Below are 20,951 nucleotides of genomic sequence, written 5' to 3' on the forward strand. Positions count from 1 at the left end.
CGCTGGCAAAGCAAAAATCATAATTATTTAACATCTTTACCTGGCTTGCACGATGACTTCTGCTTCCGTTTTCAATAATACTGACATACGTTCGTTAATTTATTACATAGTGGCTTCACAGATTACACCACAAAAACTGCCTACTCCATCGTCTTTCGCTCACCAAGACCTACCTACAACTGAGCGTCAAGTGCTCTGTTACTCTAACACTAGAAAATCCGATCAGAAGCAGTATCTTTGACTCTGCAGTCGTGCACAGTTACCGATCCGCATTATAAAAGCCTATGAGAGACATACATCGTTTACAATATAGTAGTTTCATTTTAATTTACATTAATATTATTGTCATGTCCGGGTGCCACATACAAGTATGCCCCAGAAGACTGTTTAAACCTATTTATGTAGAAGACCCTCTTTCCCACAACTGTCTACATGTAAGCCTACATGGAGTGGGAGATGTTTTCTGCATTCCTTCCTGAGCTAGAATCCACGAGAATAGGAGTTTTTTGAACTTACACTTCCATAACAAATATTAGCATGCTCTTTTAGAGGCTTCCAAATCACTCACGATTTATTGTTGCAACAGTGCATATGGCGTACATGTAATGACTAAACTAAACGAAACTTCGTACGAACAGGCCTTGGAAGGCCCAACGGTACCGACTAGCCACCATGTCATCTTCAACCCACGGGCATCACTGGATGCGCATATGGACAGGCATTTGGTCAGCACACCGCTCTCCCAGCCGTATGTCAGTTTACGAGACCTGAGCCTCTACTTTTCAATCAAGTAGCTCCTCAGTTTGCCTCACTAGGGCTGAGCGGACCCCGCTTGCCAACAGTGCTCGGCAGACCGGATGGTCACCCATCCAATTTCTAGCCCAGCCCGACAGCGCTTAACTTCGGTGATCTGACGGGAACTGGTGTTACCACTGCGGCAAGGCCATTGGTACATGTAATGACTACATTTACTAATCAAAAGCACAACCAGTTCTGAGGAACCTGGTATCAACCAACACTGCAACACCGATATTATTATGTGTCATAGCCTCCATGGGCACAAATGCTTGCACTGGCTCTGGCATCCAGTCGATCATACAGACGGTGGATACTGTCTTGGAATATGCTATGCCATGCCTGCTGGACCTACTAATGTAGTTCTGTAAGAGCTGTTAGTTGACAAGATGCATGAATCACTTATTGCCGTGTCGTATACCACATGTGCTCGATTTGTGACAAGTCTGGAATTTGTCGTCACCAGAAAGTTGCTGCACATCTTCCATAACAAATGGAGTTTTGAGGCAGTGTGTGGGTGAACATTGTCCTGTTGGAACAATACATCACCTTCCTGTTGCAAGAATGGCAAAAGAATGGGTCTAACAGGCTTCTCCACATATGAGGCACTGGTTAGCATCCCTTCCGGTAACACCAAAGGTGTATGATGGTTGTAGCTTATCGCGCTGCAGACCATAAGGCCTGTGGTGGGATCAGTGTGTCTTGAACGAATTTACTCTATGAGACAGCGTTCACCAGGTCTACATTGTACGTGCAAACGACCATCGCTTCCTTGCAGGCAGAATCTGCTTTCATCATCAAAGAAAACCTCACACCATTCCATATTCCAAGTGATCCTCTGAGGGTACTAGACGAGCCATGCACGTCAATGCTGTGGCGTAACTGGAAGATGGGCTAGAGGTAACGTGTCCATAGTCTCACTGCTAATAACTCGTTCTCAACAGTTTGTGTTAATGCGTCTGGGCTCACAAGCTCTCTCATCTATGCCGTGATAGCTGTAGCGTCTCCCATTGCTGCTCCTACAGTACGACGATCGTGGTGGCTGTGAGTGCTGCATGGACCTCGTCTGCAGGTGTGGGAATGTTCATTTGATCACTGATACCAGTATCGTCACACAACTGATGGAGCACGTTCAGGTTGCGTGGCAGCTCTCCGGAAGGACCATTGCCCCACTCGGAAGTCACAATTTGACCCCTTTCATTCAATCTGTATGGTGCATCAGTTCGTCTCTGTGGCATGGTTGCCGGCTTGCTTCACACATTTACGCTTCATTGAGCCTTCCGGCTGTGAATATTCCTACTAAAGGGTAGACACAGATGGCACTCTGGTAGCTATGCCATTACGGTTATCTGGTGGCATATGCTGTCAACAGATCAAAATCGACGTTGTCTTTCCAGGTGCAATACTTTTTCTGACAGTGTAATTATAAATTTATTACTTGTCAAATCTCATAAGGTCTCCTGCAACTGGTCAGCGATATTAGTCCATTGGCAGAAACAGCCAAGTACCGGAGAGTAATGTAAGAGGATACTTGCTGCTGAGAAATCAATGGGACGACACTTGCTACCAAGGCATTGAATAACAGACTCTTGCTGCCTAGGCGTCAGGAACGGGGATGTCTCCATACAATGAGGTGACAAAAAATCATTGGATACTGATATGCACATACACAGGTAGTGATAGGGTCACGTAGACCAGGTATGAAAGGGCAGTGCGTTTTCCGAACTGTCATTTGCACTCATGTAATTCATGTGTTACTGTTTTCGATGTGATTATGGTCATACGAAGGGAATTAACAGACTTTGAACGAGGAATGGTAGGGTGAGCTAGACTCATGAGACAATCGATTTCGGAAGTAGTAGGGATTTAGTATTCCGAGATCCACAGTGTCAAGACAACGCAGTTTCCAACGGCCTTCACGTAGAGACCGATAGCAGTGGCGTTTGTGTCAATGCCAATAGATGGGCAACACCGCGTGAAATAACTGCAGAAATGAATGTGGGATACACGGCGAACGTATCCATTAGTGGAGTGCAGTGAAATTTGGCGTTGATGGATTATGTCAGTAGACGACTGACGCAAATGCCTTTGCTAACAGCACGACATCACCTCAGCGCCTCTCCTGGGCTCATGGCGATATCGGTTGGACTCCAGACGACTGGAAAACTGTGGCGTGGTCAGATGAGTGCAGGCCTCAGTTGGTAAGAGCTGATGATAGGCTTTTAGTGTGGGACAGACGCCTCAAATCCATGGACCCAAGTTGTGAACAAGGCACTGTGCAAGCTGGTGGTGGCTCCATAATGGTGAGGGCTGTGTTTACATGGAATGGACTATGTCCAGTAGTGCAACTGAACCATTCGTTGGCTATAAATGATTATGCCCGGCTACTTGGAGGCCATTTGTGCCAGACAATGATGGACATTTTATGGATGACAATGTGCCATGTCACGAGGCCACAATTGTTTGCGACCGGTTTGAAGAACGTTTTGGATAATTTGAGTGAACTGTCTCGTCACCCATATCCGCCCGACATGAATCCCATCGAGCGTTTATGGGACATAATCGAAAGGTCAGTTAGTGCACGAAGTCCTGCACCGGCAACATTTTCGCAACTATGGACGACTAAAGAGGCAGGATGTCTCAATATTTCTGCTTCCAAAGACTTGTTGAGACCATGCCACGCCGCGTTGCTGCGCTATGCCGAACAGAAGGTCTTCCGACACGTCATTAGGAGATGTCGCATGAATTTCATCACCTCAGTGTGTTATTATAGAGGGCGAGCTGCCTCAGAATTTCCAGCAAAAGATGCCGCCGCCTTTCACACTCACACCCTTCAGAGGCGGCAATGTAATCACTAAATCGAGGCGGACATGAGGCTAGTTAACTTATCTCGGGGTTTAATTGCACAGTCTGCAGGCGACTAGTTGCTTCCACCACGTAGTTCGGTGATTCTACTGGTAGTCGCACTAATTTTTCCGGATTCTCTCTTTAAACCATTACCATTTCTGCAGTCACTGCCCATATCCGTGTCTTTTTATATTTTCACATGTGCCAAGGCTATATTTCACAGTTACAATCCTTTTCTCCATTTATTAAATGTTTGCTTTCTTAATGCAAAGGAAAATTCATTTGTTTGATAAATTATGGTAATAAACCAAATCCTTGCACTGACTTCTAGTTTCTTTTGTAGCTGGATGTGTCCCGCCAGTAATACATTAAATTGTGGTGTGGTACTTATATTTTCATGCAACAAGGCATTTTACTTCTGAGACACCCTCTGAATGATGTTTTGAGGACCTTCCCTTCCCCGTACGTTACTAGAGATCGTACTTGGAGCATGATAGGGATACGCTAAGCCGCTCAACCGACTCCTCACAATTGATCCTAACTGTAGCAAACGTTACAGCATGCCTCTCAAACGCTCGGTGTCCTCCTTCAATCGGAAATGGTAGTGGTCCCCAACTCTCCGTCACTGCTCATGAATGGGTCGTATTAGTGCTTTATACGCAGTCTCCTTTATAGACAGCTACACTTTCCTAGAAGTCTCCCAATAAGTTGGCTCTTAACCTTAAATGTTCGTTCTTTCTCGTATCGCCTAGAAATTTTATGCTGAAATATTTAATAGATGTGACTGTGTCTAGCGGCACACCACGAATATTGGTTTCGAACATTACAGGATTGTTTTCCCTAGTCATCTGCTTCAATTTAAGTTTTTCTACAGTCGGAGCACGTTGCCATTCGCCACATCAAAAAGAAATTCTGTGTAATTTATCCCACATCCTCCTACCGTCACTCAGCGACAGCACTTCCCTCACATTACAGCGTCATCAGGAAATTGCCATAGATTGTCCCGCTCACCCTGTTCATTAGATCGCGTATTTGTTTAGAGAACCAGAGCAACTTATGTTTCTTCCGTTACTCACAAATTTGGTGGCCTGTTCCTTATGCTCGGACCAATGTAAACAGTTTCCAGTGAGGCACTGTGGTGAATGATTTCGTGAAAGCTAGGAATGCAGAAACTATTTATTGCGCTTCATCCATGGTTCGCAGACTATCGTGCGGGAAAAAGGCTAGGTGAGCTTCGTAAGGGCGATGCTTTCAAAATCCGTGCGCATTTGTGGATACATGCAGCAGCAGATACTGAAGAAGAGGGGGACAGGGAGGCCCAAGGAGCTCAAGCACCTCCCCCCTCCCCCTCCGCCATCCCGTCTCCCTCCAAAAGAGAACCAGGGTCGACCCTTGACGAAACTCAAACTTGATACTATCCTACTCACTTAGTACTATACTACCTACGGAACCATTTTCATCACTTGTACTTAATCCGTTTGAAATAGCTACAGTTTGTTTTCAGATTTTAAATTTTTATAAGAAGTTGTTCATGTGACGAGAGTCTAGCCGGCTACCACTGCTACCCGCCCGCCAGCGCCGGGATAAAATGTTGATTATCGATTAACGTTCTAAGTTTACATAACCAAATAAGATTTTTTCCTTAGGAGTTTTTATTTAATTAGAGCGACTTAGCTCTAAAAACTACGACTTTGTGCAATGAGTGTCACACAGAGAATAACATCTCAGACTGACCTGAAGATAACTCGGTAATAAGCCGAAACTAGTTATCAGTAAAGAAAATTTCCCCAAGTTGACAGTGTCAAAGAATAACAAGAACGTTGTGACCAAGACCATCAGCATACACGCGTGGACCAGCCTGATAAATAGGGGGTAGTAGAGCGCTGCCTCCACACGGGGCATCGCGTATTTTACTAGAAGATCGATATTCATCTTCAAAGCCATATATATCGGTTCGGCAGACAATCTTGTCAACAAGTATGCAAGTTTTCAGGTAAGTACCGCCTGAAATCCCGCACTGGCTGCCAGTAAATCACAACACAAGGAACAAGAACTTCTGATTCATGACTCGATGCAGTACACTGCTGAGCTTCAATTCAGCTTTTAAGCACAGGGGCGTCTGGCAGCACATTCATTGCCCACAGCGCAGGCGCGAAACTCCTTTGTACGGCTTCCGACAAGGGGAACTAAGCCGTTGGTATCCTCCAACTGCGAGTTCTTGCCCCACAATTGCATTGCCTACTCCTGGCCTGGAAAATTTCGACGGCGTCGAGCACCTATCAACAGGCCGCCCGGTGCCAGTGATAACAGATGCTATCATAACCTGAAGATGTCTAACAGCTGCGTCGACGAAATATTGTGGAATTTGCTGAATATGTTTTGATGGTAAACCCTAGAAGAGTATTTGCAAAGGATGCTATACCTATACGACCACCCATTGCAAGTGAGCTTGGAATCCATCCTTACCCGACGCATCCACCAGCATCTCCTCCGCCAGCACCGCCTGCTTCCCGCTACCCAGTGTGTCTTTGGACCGTCCTTCTCTGCTGATGACCTTCTCCTTCACCTTACCCATCTCCTCTCCGAACAGCTCAACTCCCGTCGGTCCACCATCTTCCTCTCCCTCGACCTTGAGCGTGCTTACGATCGTGTATGGCATTCCGGTCTCCTCTTCAAGCTCCAAACCTTCGCCCTTCCTATCAACTACGTCCATCTGATCGTGTCCTTTCTTTCCAAACGTCCTTCCTATGTCACCATCCATAACACGGATTCCTACATCTTTTACCCCTCCGCTGGTGTGCCCCAAAGTTCCGTCCTCTCCCCTTTTCTCTACCTTCTGTATACGGCAGACATGCCGCCGCCTCCAACCCCATCTACCTTCTCCAGTATGCCGATGACACCGCCTTCCTTGCCCTCGCCCCCACCCTACAACGCTCACAACACCTTCCCCAATCCCATATTGACCGGTTCACTGCTTTGTGGAACCAGTGGTTGCTCAAGGTCAATCCTTCCAAGACCCAGGCGATCATTGTAGGCAAAACCACGCCTTCCTCCCGTCTCCTCGACTCCTATATCACCATTTATGGCCGTCCTATCACCCTCATTCCCACCCTCAAGTATTTTGGCGTCACCCTTGACCGTCGCCTCTCCTGGACCTCCCATCTCTGGACAATCCAAGCCAAGGCACGCTCCCACCTCTGCCTCCTCAAGCTCCTTTCTGGCTGTACATCGGTTCTGGATTGCTCCAACATCCTCCACACCTGTAAATTCCTCATCCGCCCTATCCTCTGCTACGCCCACCCTGCATGGATCTCCACCCCTCCTACCTTTTACAAATCACTTCAAATCCTAGAATGCCATGCGCTCCGCCTCGCCTATTGCATCCGTCTCCCCTCCCACACACGGATCCTATATGACCTTATTCCTTTTCCTTGAACAGATACTTATCTTCTACAACTCCTGTAAACTTGATACCACTCACCCACTTATCTCTCCCATCCTCTCCCACCCCCATCTGCTGCCGCGCCTGTATTCCCACGTCCCACCTGCTCTCCACCTCTCCACTCTCCATACTCTCGCCCAAAGTGGCTTCCACTAACTCCCCCTCCCTGATGATACCCTCATCCCCTCCATCTACCCTTCCTATCAACTTTGAGCCTCCCTTCCACACCCTGTGTTCCCTTAGGGCACCCTCTCTCCCTTCTCTCCCTCCTCCCTTCCTCCATCCCTCCTCACCCCAGGCTTCCCCTATCCCGTACCTTCTTTCCTCTCCCTCCCATCTCCTCTGACCCTGACATCTACACCCTCCCCTCTGCCTCCTCCCCCACCTTTTCCCCTTTTGGCAGGGCCCTGGACTCGTACACGTCAAGTGAATATTCGTGCGCCGGAGGTCATCGCCGTCGGTTCTTTGTGTGTGCCTTTGTGTTACTGCTTTAGTGTTTACACCGCCCACAGTTCACGTGTGTCGTTTCAGTAGTCAGTATCCGTGTACAAGTGCTGAAAGTTATTTTTTTTATTGTGCTCCACCTGTGAACGGCTCCATGTTTTTTACTCAAGTGTCTACTGTTTTTTGTCCACCATTATATTTCTGTTTTTCTGTGTCTTCCTTGTGTCTATCTGTTCTATCTATGGCCGAAGATCGGCGTAATATTGCCGCTGCCGGCCCACCTTTTGTGTAAGGTATTGAAATAACAATAAAGGGAAAAAATTAGAAGTGAACAACAAGCGATGAGAATTTAAACTGATTCTGTGCAGCTCGAAATATTCGTAATACATAGCGCTGACTCATTTCTTGATTTTATCGGAAACAAAATTCCACTGGAGAAGTAATGAGTGCTATCGAGAAGGGACGTCAAACCAATTCCATAGTTTTAAATTTCCAAAAGGCTGTTGACACCGTTCCTCACAAGAGACATCTAAATAAATTGCGTGCCTATGGAGGAGTATCGTAGCAGTTGTGTGTCTGGATTCGTGATTTCCTGTCAGAAAAGACTGGATTCGTGATTTCTTGTCTTGTCTGACAGGAAATCATGAATCTACTAACACAACTGAGACGACACTCCATAAACATACAATTTAGTTACAGTTCGTGATAACTGATAGAAAGTAATCGTGTAAAAGAGAAATAACATTGGCGTTCCCCATGGGAGTGTTACAGGCCCTCTGCTGTTGCTGATCTACGTAAACGATTTAGGAAACAATCTGACTAGACCTCTTAGAGTACTTGCAAATGATGATGCCATTCACCATTTTACAAAGTCATCAGATGATCAAAACACACTGCAAAGTGATTTCCACAAGATATCTGAACACCAAAGGGAATCCGCTAAAATTCAGCTAAACGATAAATCACAAAAATCTAGAGCCTGTAAACTCAACAAAGTAGTCAGGGACTGCTATTATGAGTGACTTAAATTAGAAAGATGTTGTGGGGAAAGCAAACCAAAGACTGCGATTTATTGGCAGAACACTTAAAAAATGTAACTGGTCTACTAAAAGGACTGCTTACACTACCCTTGTCCTCCCTCTTCTGGAGTACTGCTGTGCAGTCTGGGATCCGCATCAGATGGAATTGGCTGAAGATATTGAAAAAATTCAAAGAAGGGCAGTTCGTTTTGTATTATCGCGAAATACGGGAGAGAATGCCACCAATGCGTTTTTCGCTGCGGTAGGACCTTCTCATGAAATTTCAATTAACAACTTTCTCCTCAGAGTAGGAAAACATTTTTTTGGAACCCACCTACGTAGGGAAGAACGTTCATCATAATAAAATAATATAAATCAGGCTCCGCACAAAAAGATTTTACTGTTCGTTTTATCCGCGCCCTGTTCGAGGGTGGAAAGGTGGAGAAGTAGCTTGAAAGTGGTTCGATGATTCCTGTGCCAGGCAATTGACTGCGAATTGCACATTAGTCATGTAGATGTAGATGTAGAATCGTTACTATAATGCTCTCGGCTGTGATCCGCCTGTGTCATATACAGCGTGTCCCAGGAGGCTTGGTCGATATTCAGGAATATGATAGGAAATATCTTTCGAAGCAAAGACTCCAGTAAATATGGAATCTAAAATGCTATGAACAGCTATGAGCACTCTTTAACTTCGACACTGTGAAACCATTTCTTCTACTACAAGGTCTTTGCCTTTAATATTTGAGGAGGTAGAACGAACCAAAACTAGCAAAAAATTATCTAATAATTACGGGCCCTAAATTGCATGCCTAAAGAACTATGAACATGAAGTTCTCATAACTCTTAAGATATTCATTTCAAAGCCCATGTTTAGTAGACTTTCTCTACATCCAATGATCGTCCCTCTCATATCTCTGAATATTGACTATTCGAGAACGGGTATATCTAGTAAGACTCGTCAGTCACATTTCCTCTGGTATTTCGTAAGATATTTGCAATTTCTTTTTGGCATTGTGTAGCTGTAGTCAGCCCAAGCAATTACTACTCGTCACATCCCTCATGCGAGGTCAAGTGTCAACAGAAAGTGTTGGTTTGTATCCCGCTGCAAACAAAATAATTTTTAAATCACACTTTTACGTCCCTAATCGACAGAGCGCTCCAAAATTAGTTTAGTCCGATATTCGCTTTATCGGTTTGTATGAACAGACAGTAAAACACGGAAAATAAACAGGAATTCAGCAGCGGCTCCGTAGGATTCAACGCTTGGCGGTAGAAGTCAGTGCGGCCTAAGACAAGACTGTCGCTAACAAAGTAATGGTTATCGCGTGAGACTAATCTGGACCGACGTTTTTTTCGGTGCTTTCACTCGACACTGGCCGTCAAATTAAGGATGCGATGAACACCATTTGTTTGGGTGACTCTAGCTACACAATGCAAGATGCAGATATCTCTTGAAACCCCAGACGAATGCAGCTGATGGCTCTTAGAGAAGACGTCCTGTACATACAGCGTGACCTGAAGAGTAGTTACTGAGAAATATATGTTAAGAAAAAATTCGGTACGGAGCGCTGTTGCCGAATTAATTGGCCCTGAAATTAGCCAATCAGGTCGTCGCGGTCGCAAATTCAAGCGGCTCGCCAGATACAATTAGTATCGGTTCTTCTCACAGCGTAGACGACAGCGCGAGAAACTGCTGAGCCTTTGAATCGGGCTCGATCCTCATTAACGTCCCATGTTCAAGTTTTGTATCGCTCTCTAGTTCGGTTTCAGGAAACCAGCCAAAGAACACGTTTGACGACACCGTCTCCGACACGCTTTTTGAATTTGCACGTAGAACGACTTGATTGATTTTATCCATAATGGATGAGAGGCCGTGGTTGTGAATGTCAGTGTTAAAAAATATATCGGCTCAACCACTTTTATAGTGTAAAACACTAAGAATGACGACACTGAAACGCGAGTGAGCTCACGCGCAAGTAAACAAGGAAGTCACAGAGATGTCTATACAAACAGATAACGTATACATGTCCCAAGGACCTCATGAAATGATAGTATCCTACCAATTGCTAAAAATGTAGTTACTAAAAGGCTACATTGTATGTGGTACCAACGAAGACACACGGGCGGTTTACGACTATAGAGGAGAGAGCTATGTGGTTAGATGTTGAACACCGTAGGTGACACCATTTTAGAGTTTTTTATATTTTGACGACTATGTGGAGATGCACCTTGGAAGACACGGTTGAAACAAGGGAAGTAGCCACGATGTTTTAATTTTATTGTCAATTTTATTGTGCCTGGTGCATGTTCCATTTTAGCGAGTTTTAACAGGTTCTTTTACTTTTTATTATTCTGATGATGGAAGCTTTACTTCCGAAACGCGTCAATTTTAGTGTTTTACACTATAAACAAGTGGTTAAGCCAATATAGTTTTTAACAACGACTTGATTGGATAACCTCAATGTTAATTAACTCGGAAACGGCACAACGAATCGGATATTTTTCTTAACAATTACTTCTCAGCACAAACTACCCTGCAATCCCCTAATGCCCTTACAAGCTTTTCAGACTGTTCCTGCCCATCCTGTATGTGGAATCACTTCACAGACTCCTTTAATCCAACACGATCACGCCACTCGCACTCCAGGCCGCCAATGTTGTTCTGCACCGCGGCAGTACTCAGACCCGTGCTAGCAGTGGGTTAGAACAAAGACAACCACCTGTGGTAAAGAAAGTACTCACCCGCGTTAAACAATAGCTATGTTATAATTTAATATTTTTATATAGGGACCGATATGTGGTATTGGTCAAAATAAATGGATTTTCTTTAGATGTTTTTATGGAATGGTATTTTCTTCGTAAACTTTTCAAAGGATTTTCCTGAAAAATTGATTTTAGGGCATTTATTTTATTTTATTGTGTTTGTGTGTCATGCCCGGATTTGCTGTGACAGCACGATTTGCGCTCATCTTTCCTTCTCACTTATTGTTTAGTTTCTTTTTATGCGAAATGTGTGTCAAGACCGTACCAGTGCCATCACGATGCTCAGCTGTTTCACACGTGTTTGGTATTCTGAAGTTTCTGTTGCTGTTCAGATCAATGTATTTGCGTTGTTGTGTTCTAGTGAATCCAGTTTTACATAGATCTCAAGGAAGATAACGAAACCGAAAGGTGCATTTTAAAAGACAAAGTTTAGAGGAAGTAATCACAGAATGTACACTCCCCATGTACGTATATCACGCGAAAATATCACAGCAAAACCACGGAAAAGTGCTCCACTCAATACTGCTCACATTGCTTCGTCAAAAAAACTGACCCGTTTCTCTGATGAATATAGAATGCTCGCAGAAACTAATTAACAAAGCAACAACATTATTTTGGACATTAGTATTTTATCTGAAATTGTTTTTAAATTTATGAAATGTACGAAGTGTGGCGTATCTGAATGAGTGAAGATTGAAGAAAGTGATAATGGTAGAAAATGTCTTGCAATTTCACTATGAATTGTTTGCCATAATTGTTTATCTGTTGTTTTCTTTATGACTTTATCGAACCAAGACCCAAATGGGCATTATGAAGTGTATACAAGACATGTATTCGCTCTACGTTCATTTGGGAAAGGTATGGTTGCTGGAAAGATTTCCTGTACTGTCATGAATTTGCATGCTCCAACAAAGAACTTTCAGAATTTGGGAGCGCTATTGGAGAAAGCTGTAGTGGAAGTTAGTGAGGAGAGCATGAACTATGCTGTAAGTGAAGCTGTCGTAGAAAATGACGGTTGGGCAGACTTCGCCATTGCACTAAACTGGAGTTGGCAAGAACGCGGACATCTCTGTGTAAGCCTTGTTGTTATAGCAACAAGTGTAGACACAGGAAAGATCATTGATGTAGAAATTAAGACGAAATATTGTCAGACTTGCAAAAGATTAGCGGTAGGTAATACAGGAAGAACAAAAATTGAACTGCGTGTCTAACTGTGAGGGTTAGAGTTGTGGGATGGAAGAATTTGGTTTCAAAAAATATTTGAAAAATCAGAAAAGACGAAAGACGTTTGTTATACCCGGTTTCTTGAAGACAGCAAGGCCTACATCACTGTGGTGAATTCCAACCCCTATTGAGATGTGGAAATTATCAAAATGAAAAGTGTCGACCACGTAACAAAAACGTTTGAGAACGAGACATAGGAAACTAACAGTCGACCTGAAAGGCAAAAGATTAGATGATGGTAAGCTGATAAAATGGCAAAGAATGAAATAGGATATCTCGAGAGATATTATGAACAGGCGATTAGAAGGAATATGGACAATATAGAGGCCACGAAGAATGATGTGTGGGCAATATTTTTCATAAATCTTCTACAGAAGAAATTCCATGTCATGGTCTCTGCCCAAAACGTGACACATCATGATTCACATTTAGCAGGGCAAAAGTTACAGCAGTTTCTTATTCGCGTTAGCTTAGTCTTTCAGCAGCTATACTTAGTGTTATTAAACCTATATTTAGAGATCTGACCACGCCTGAGCTACTGAAGAGGTGTTTTCATGGGCGAAGCCAAAATCCAAATATGTATTTTAGTAGCTTGATTTGGAATTGTCTACCAAAAACTGTCTTTGTAGGTATCCAGACGTTAAAAATAGGAGTTCATAATGATTTTCTCACATACAACTGTGGTATTATTGCAAAGCGTTGGGTACTACAAAAATTAGGAATTATTTCTGGGAAGAATATGGTCTGAGGTCTTCACCATTGTGACAACTGTAAAGTGCAAGATACTGAAATATATGTGAGAGAAATGTCAAAAAAGGCAAGACAATCAGCTGGAAGTTGCAAACGAAAGTTGGATGACATGAAAGAGGCAGAAGAAGAAACGTATGCGTAAATCATGTGTAAATGTTCAAGCTCAGCTCATTTTCTTTAAAAGTGATTTACTGGATACAGCATTTTTACTAGAAAAGTCCCTATGTCTGAGGAACTATTCAAGATAATTTCATTAAATTTAATTTGTATCGAGATAACTACCATCTTCACCTACATAACCTCAAACAATGTAAAATTTTGTACTATTTTCTTCCAAAATAAAAATTGTAGATGAGGCAGAATGTCGCAAAATTTTGGATCGTTTTTTAGAAATTTTTGAAAAAAAGCTACTTAAAACAATTTTTAGGTTCAGTGTATCGCACAGGACATAGGTAATGTCTGTTAGAAGTTTCATTGTTGTACGTTCAATAGGCTTCTCACAAATGGAAAAAATGTTAGGTGCAAAATTAATATGGACCGGATAGGTAAATACGCTCCATGCATTGGTCACTTCAGTATTTCTGTGTACAGGCATCGATATATATATATATATATATATATATATATATATATATATATATATATATATTTCTGTGTATTGACTTAGTGTTCCTGACACAATATGTGTTTCCGTAAGACGAATTAATGTGAATATCTCTTAATTTAAACGACTTTTAGGTTATAGTGCTTCCGAGGTAATTTATTGTTTTCAGTACTGCCAGAAATGGTCTTACGGCAGCAAGTAGGTACAGTAGTAGCAATTTTGGTGGACGTATACTTATTGAAGAACCTTAACAACATTCTGCACATGATGTGCGACTTACAACACCTGCTCGGCCACGTAACGAAGCTTACGTTCATCGTCACAAAAGACACGTTTGCTGTGGATTTTTCTGTTGAGGACGACCACAGAGTTCATAGTTTCATCTAACGTTTCTACGCTTGGTATCATACTTACCTTAGATTTCTGACTCAAAGCACTTTAGACGATACATAATAAAATCACAAATATGGAGTAGTGCATCTTCTGACTTTGTTCTTCTTTCTGTGAGAATGCGTAAGCGTTAGTTCACGCTCTAGGATAAGTCATTGCATTCTTCTCTTCAGATGCTTATGCTCAGGCTGCGCCATGCTAGGAACTCTTCTCGCAGTGGTTATTCGTATAAAAATGTGCTGAGTAATTTTACCGTGTAATTGCCCTCAGGACGACTCTACGTACCGAACCGATGGAACGGGGACGGAATCTTAATACTGGTGGTGGCAGTGCGTGTGGACGCCAACCCCTGGCTAATTCCTGTGCGGAAGCAAATACATTTGAGTACTATTTGACTAGTATATGGGGAATTATCTTTTATGGTTATTTCCTGAGTTCAGCGAGGCGTATACTTATCCACATCTCTAGCTGCTTTTAGTCTCCAATCCACTCTAAGTGCAGAGTGTGTTCTGAGTCCCAATGACACACTTTAAAGACGAGATGTCCGGTCCGAATACGTGTCATTTTAAATAGAAATGAATGTCCGGAAAGCTTCTTCACGGTACTAAAACACATTTGCAAGGTTACGTATTTTTGCTGCCCGAGCTTTTGGTTGAAGGGACAATAGCAGTATCCGCCAACTTTAATATTAATTATTTAACGTAGAGGCAGCAGCCAATACATACCATATTTATACAAGTGTGGTATAGTATGAACCTTCAGTGATAGAAGATGCACCGACTGTGGTGTTTCATACGAGAATGCTGTATGTTTCGGCCGTCATGCAGCATTATACAATGTCGCCAAATTAGTTAAAAGATCAGAATTATAGCGACCAGAATGAACAATGCTGCTGTCACAGCACGAAAATGTTCAATTAGCACGGGGCGGAGTTAGGGATGTAAATGAGGGAACTCGCTTTTCATTAATCTCATTGATCTCACAGTTTCGAAGACATTTAAATCAATATCATCTTGACATAAATCCGCTTCTTTATTTGTTAGTACTAGTACCCATGTCATGTAATATGGTGCACCATATCAAGAAAAGTAATGAACCCCATTCTCCTGACCCAGAAAACAAAAAAACTTTCAGCTTCTCCCCCCAAACAAACCGAACCCAGAAATGTTATCCTTCCCAGAAAACTGTTTTAGCTACTGCGTTTATGTCCTGCTGTCATATAACAGTATATATTTTTCCCTATGACCTCCCAGCTTTCTGGATTTTGGGCACATGATCAAGAATTGCACCCTATAAATTGCAAGAAGCAGGTGTGCCAAACCTGCAGCCAAGACAACTCAATGCGCTGAGAAAGTAGGGTTGACTCTTGAAAAAAACTTAAATATGTCAAGATGTTTTGATTTAAACGCCTTTGAAGCTACCACCTCAGTCGAAAAGTTAGTTCTCTTGTTTTACATCTCTAGCTCTGACCAGGACACATTCACTTTTATTCTGCAATGATAGGAGCATTTCTCATTCTGGCTTCCTAACTTTTACTCTACCATAATTTTGACATTAGGGTACCATATCTTGGCAGCCGATGTGGATTTTTGTTGACTCAGGCCACGAATGATTCGGTGTAGGTTTTAGTACTGTCTTTTGAACCAAGTTGTTTGAGTTGGACAGCGTTAGTCTGACGCCTTTTCAGCTATCTACCTAGTATGATTGAACCTGTCCAGTGTAGTCTACCGTGTCCTCAGAGCACACAAGTCTCACCAGCACGTCAAGATCATATGCCTGCTGGAGGACATTTGCTTTAGATTTCTAATTTTTCATATTTTTTAAATTTCTTAATTTTGTTATTTTTATATTTTGTAATTGTAAAAATTTTGTTATTTTTTTATTATTTTCTTAATTTTAATGTTTTACAGTTACACACATCTTATTCACATATGTATGAGATTATGTATCAAAGGATACGAAAAATAACCATAAGTATTTAATACAGTGCACAAAATAACAGCAAACACAAATAGGATACCGAACGAAATATTAAATACTGTGTGAAGTTTATGATACTAATCTAGGTAAATAGTTCACATTATGTAGGTAAACTAATGGTACGACAATATTACGTAGATACACTTTCTTAAAAGCTTATTATATCTCAAGCTGAACGATACGTGCAACAAATAATAAACTATTGAAAAGTTTAAGTCTCGTTATTATCTCTTACCTTAAAATTCTTGACATTGTTTATTTAGAAAGTATATGCAATAATAAAAACTGAAAACTGAGACACTACTGCTAGAAAAACGCACGTGAATATTTCTTTATTGTCATCTTTATCACTTCAAAACATCTCAGGAGATTGCGATTCGCGTGAAACTGGATTTCACGTGCATTTTATGAGCAGCTTTAGACCGCTATATTGTAGCAATGGATAAAGTTTTCACAAAACAGCAGGACGATTATTAATTACATATATCCGCCCACCTTCTTACAGAATTTGTACCGATTCAGAAAAGTGTGAAACACAGAAGTGGCACTTGAAAAAAGAACAGGGAAATCGTGTTTTTTGCGGTAAAATCAGAATGAACTAAATTTCTGAAAGCGAGTGGTCAGTTTTATCGCAACAACGCATTTTTTATTTCTTTGGCTTACTTTAACCCTTTCGGTTATGAATTATTTTCCCTTAAAACAAAATCATGGCTTTGCTATCCAGTTCTTAGAATCAAATTATGATTTTTCAGATGTATAAAATATTACAAGGTGCTCCCAAAGGAGAGATACAACCCGTCCCAAAATTAGGACATTGTGTTCAAGTGGGTGTGGTACAAGTCGAAAGTTGAAGTATTTTATTTAATTTTATTTCACCAAAATACATAAATTACACAAAGCTTACTTAATGATTTATACATAAACTATGGTTTTACACTTGTGAAGAATAATAATCAAAGAAACAATTTCTTTCACATAAGTGAATGTTGCATTTTACACAATAAAATTTGGTTTTGCCTTTACAGCCCGGTTTCTTGGAACTGTCAAATGATTTTTTGCTAATGACCACTGGAAAATGCCCAACGTTGTCCAAACGAACATCAGCTTTTTTACCAACGTCCGCATTGGCCCGTTTTGAAGTACTTGGAGATGGCATTGGACTCTCACTAGTGGGACGCCCCTTTTTCCTGGCAGCTGGCATGTCTATTTTGGTCTTTGCTTAGACCACACATGCCCTAAAGTGAAGCAAATCAAGGGTCTTATTTTTAGGAACACCTAATTCTGATGCCTTTTTGTCGTACTCAATCCAAGCATTCACACATACAATATCAATTGCATGAGCAAATATGCGAAGAATCCACTTTCGACATCTGATGAATGTGCGATAAACTGTGATCAGAAAATCTATCTTGTCGACTCCTCCAACATGTTGATTGTAAACTTGAATAACTTCTGGTCCGGTCAATTTTAACATATTTCTTTTCAGTATTATCCCATCTTTCACACACATCTTTGTTTCCAACTCCCACAAAATTCGATGCCATTACCTCTGGCTTACTGTGATGTAAATTTGTTACTATAACGTCTCCATCTTATCAGTTCCTCAGAAGAGCCTCTACTACGTTACTTCATGTGTTTGTCGCTTCAAAATGGTGGGTTCTTGAAGAGATCTTGGCACACCGTACATATTTCGTACATACTCTTGTTTTTCGAATACTGCAGGACAAAGTAATTGGGAAATAATCATTGAAAATGAGAAGCACATTTGCTTCATTGATACTTTCTGCTAATTTTACCACTACTGAAGCACAAAGGCCAAAAATTTTTAACATTGCAGGTTCAAGTTCTATGGTCAGCCTTGATATATTATAAAATCAAACATCTGGCCGCTTGTTCCACAGAGTGCTAATATTTTTATTCCCCATGGTTTCGGTTTGCCCTTCACACACTATTTTACATTCAACACCGTTGAAAGGCACCATTTGCTCGTCAACACTAAGTGCTCTTCTGTTGATGAATTCAGCACCCGTTCTCTTATGAATTGTATATTGGTCTGACTTTCCGAAATCGATCATATTTATCAGGATCACTTACTATGACAATGAACCGTCAATTAGAACGGTTCACAAACAACAACTCAAGTACACATTTTATTCCAAAAACGTTATTGTGGAAGTAGAGGCCAGGAGGTGCTGGTGAAATAACACACACTGCTAATGTTATCTTTTCATTTTAAAAGGCTTTCTCAATAATAAATTTTTAAGTCTGGTATTTAAAAAAAAAAACAATTTCAAAAACAATTTCGCTTAGCTGACAAATTTTCTTTATGAAAAGGAGATTGCCATGTATGGCGTTAACAACTTCCCAATAGTAAGATTTTAACTTACAATTCCTTAAAAAGACACCTTTAAGTAGCTAGTTGTTACTAAAACTAAAATAGTTGTCTCTCACCAATTAAATAACTTATATTACACCTGTCAGTTGTAACAAGATAAATGTGAATGAGCCAGCACACAAACCTTCACATTAAAGGCAATTCCCAAAAAAATCATCATTAGCTCGGTGAGGGAGTGTCACGTGTAAAGGGGCCCAAATCACAACAGGTGGAGTAGTTATTGGTGCTCTACAGGGCCACAGCAGATCAGCCACACCACTTCCATTACAAGCCACCACCTCCCCGAGTTACCCAAAACCAGAAGATGTAGCAAGGGTGGTGCCTGCACAGACTCTGAAGCACAGAGACACGCGACACCAACCCTAAATCACCCAATCGAGGTGTGAATGAAACGGCCCGACCAAGAAGCAATTACCACATTCCCGCGGACAGGCAAACGAAAAAACAGTATTCAACTTCTCACACTTCACCACAGCGCCGGGAACTCGTTGCACTTCTAAATGCTCTTCACAGTCAACCGCTGCCAGTGGTTTCAACGGCCGATAAGAAGACATACGGTCCCACGCACTCATCTCCTGCACCACAGCTTCTGAGCTTCATAAGCCACGTACATGCTGGTAAGGCAGACTTAGCCCCTGACAGCCAAGAGGTCGGCCAAAGCACGTGGCGAGCAGTTGACGAACCCCAACAGCAGGGCCCCGCTCTCTCGGTCACCGCCCGATCATCAAGCGACCGTACACTTGCTCCACCTCCCGCCAGAGGGAGGTAGTGATCCAAACAGCGCGCCAAACCGAAAGCGCCACTGCAAACGCTAGACGCGAAGCGAAAGCACTCCGCCTGGCGCGATTTTCGAGGAGCCGGACACAACTACGGTTCAGACAACACAGTGGAAGTTCTGTCTCAATTTTAGGTAACGGTGAACTGATACAGTGTCTGGGAAACATCAGTTTCCTCGGGTATTTCAAATTACCATCAGAATGTGAATTGCTATAAATGAAAGTATTTCTTTTTCTGTCGTAGGAGGAAAATTACCTCTCTAAACTGCGTAAATATTTGTGCATTCCACACATTTCTGCAAAAGAACATCAGTGAAATACTTTATTTTTAAATTGGTAGGGAATCTCAGGGTTGTCCACTGGCTTAGAGTAACATCTGTACCATTCGATAAAAGGAGATACATAAGTGAGTGCTCTTTTCCTCCACCATATATCTTTTTTAGATGTTAAGTGTCCAAAATTATGAGGCCTCTCTAGATCAACAACGTCCATCGCACCAGTTTCAGGCAAAATATCTATTTCAGGACCGTCTTGTTCATTATCATCATCGTTTTGCGACCCGATGGTAGGGGATTTCCAGAACCTATAGTAAAAATGCTATTACAAAAAGAGAAACTCATAAAAAAATGTACTTCTGAGTAACCCAGATGAAAAAGCTGCAAAATTCATTTTATGTCAATTATGAGGTGGGCACACTGCCTTATAGATTTTTTCAGCGCCTACGTGATGGAATATGTTTCAGGTTGCAAAACCAGATATAAACTGTCGAAAATGGCTCTCGAAACAGCTAACTGCGTGTTGTCTTCGCTAAATACCCAATAGGCGTGGCTGTCGCATTGCCATGCCCGGAGCAAAGCGCGTGCGTGAACAGACATCAGGCTTACCATCCTGGACATTCAAAGCCAGCTTTCAGTCAGTTACGATTAGAATGGATATTTCTCTTATTCAGCTATAGGTTGGCTGCGCTGTAACAAATTCGTATGCAACAGTAATGCGTTGTCGTTTGGATGGGACGAGTGTTTCGTGATTATCTCAGTGTCACGTATCATGCAGTTAGCGGGCATTGCTTTCAGGCTACTCAGCTGACAATACACCGTATGATATAAAACGTCTAATATTACCTCCATCATTGTCCTCTTGTCCAAAATTATCGCTAGGATCATCGGATAGATCGTCAGTTTCAGATTAATTAAGGAGCTCTATAACTTCTTCTTCTGTAAGTGGCCTTTGTCTATCTTGCACTCGGGATACTGAGAAATCACCGCAAGATGACTAAAAAGACAGTGAAAAGTAATGTCCTAAATTTCTATGCAAATACAACTTTCAATCACAATGTCTCTATTTGGAGGCATATGTAAAGTTATAAATATGTCACACCTTTCATTCTGAAAGACATCTCTAGTAGTTTTCACCTTCAAGAATGCACCTTGCTACACACATAACTTTTTTACCTAGTCACAAGATATTAACCTGCTGATGGAAGGTACGAAGATTACTCGGAAGCGTCCATGAAACTGTG

At 41.9% G+C, this 20,951-nt stretch overlaps 1 pseudogene; it reads right to left on the reverse strand.

The window, feature by feature from the left end:
- Positions 1-833: 833 nt before the first annotated feature.
- Positions 834-951, reverse strand: LOC124620419 (annotated as a pseudogene).
- Positions 952-20,951: the final 20,000 nt, after the last annotated feature.

This window comes from Schistocerca americana, chromosome 6 (genome assembly GCF_021461395.2).
Source record: "Schistocerca americana isolate TAMUIC-IGC-003095 chromosome 6, iqSchAmer2.1, whole genome shotgun sequence".
NCBI lineage: Eukaryota > Metazoa > Arthropoda > Insecta > Orthoptera > Acrididae > Schistocerca > Schistocerca americana.